Genomic DNA, 967 nt, shown 5'->3' with positions numbered 1-967 from the left:
TGATTGATTTAAATTAATTCTTGAAACATTTTGCATGTGAACAGATATAAGTAAATGCATATTAAAATTATTGTAATATTTATTGTAGAACTCCTTGTCAGATCTTGCTTCTGACACCAGTGAAGTTTAAATAAAGCTAATAACAGAGACCATGCTATCTTATATTTGTCATATAGTTGTATACAGAGCACTCATTTTATATAGACTCTCAAATTCTAAAGGTTTCAGGGTATTGCAAATAAGAATCCATGGAAATAAAACTTGCTTCATTTTAAATATAGCTTGATATTTATACAATCTTGAACCACATAGCTGAGGCTGCGATATCTGTTTGCTGACCTGAATGTCATATGGATACAGTCTAGAGCTCTAAAAATACATGTTTAAGAGGAACCGCTAATGCTAATGTAAACAGTGCACGGCGGTCCATGCAGGAAACAAAAGCAAACAAAAGAATTGTTTCAAAAAAAGCCGACTACGCAAATCAAAAGCCACATCTCAGTACCGCCACAGAAGCCAAAAAAACAAACCAAACACCCGAAAACACAGCTCTCCCTTAGTCTACAGCAATTTGTGGAAACTGGTACATCTCGCTATACGACAGAAGCCAGTGACCTGATTAGGACTGGATGAAAACAGTTTTAATTAGCGGTGAGCAGCGTCACCCCCTCGGAGAGTTGAGCTGAAATAAAGTGTCAACAACAGCAGGAAACTTTCAAAGAAAAACTCCAATATAGCATATGCGCTAGGGGAATTAGCCTGTAGCCGAGCTTGCAACTATCATACGACCATGCAAAATACAATTTAGCATTTAGAAGCTCAAACAAAGAGTGGATGGGCAAATACATCAAACTAAACGGGATATTTCTGAGGCTCTCCAGAGATGCTACGATGTACAGCGTTCAGACCACCACTAAACCTTAAGCCAAAAACAGTGTCTAATCATGACAACTCATGTTTGATACGG

Source organism: Carassius gibelio, chromosome A22 (genome assembly GCF_023724105.1).
Source record: "Carassius gibelio isolate Cgi1373 ecotype wild population from Czech Republic chromosome A22, carGib1.2-hapl.c, whole genome shotgun sequence".
NCBI lineage: Eukaryota > Metazoa > Chordata > Actinopteri > Cypriniformes > Cyprinidae > Carassius > Carassius gibelio.
This window is presented reverse-complemented; position numbering follows the sequence as displayed.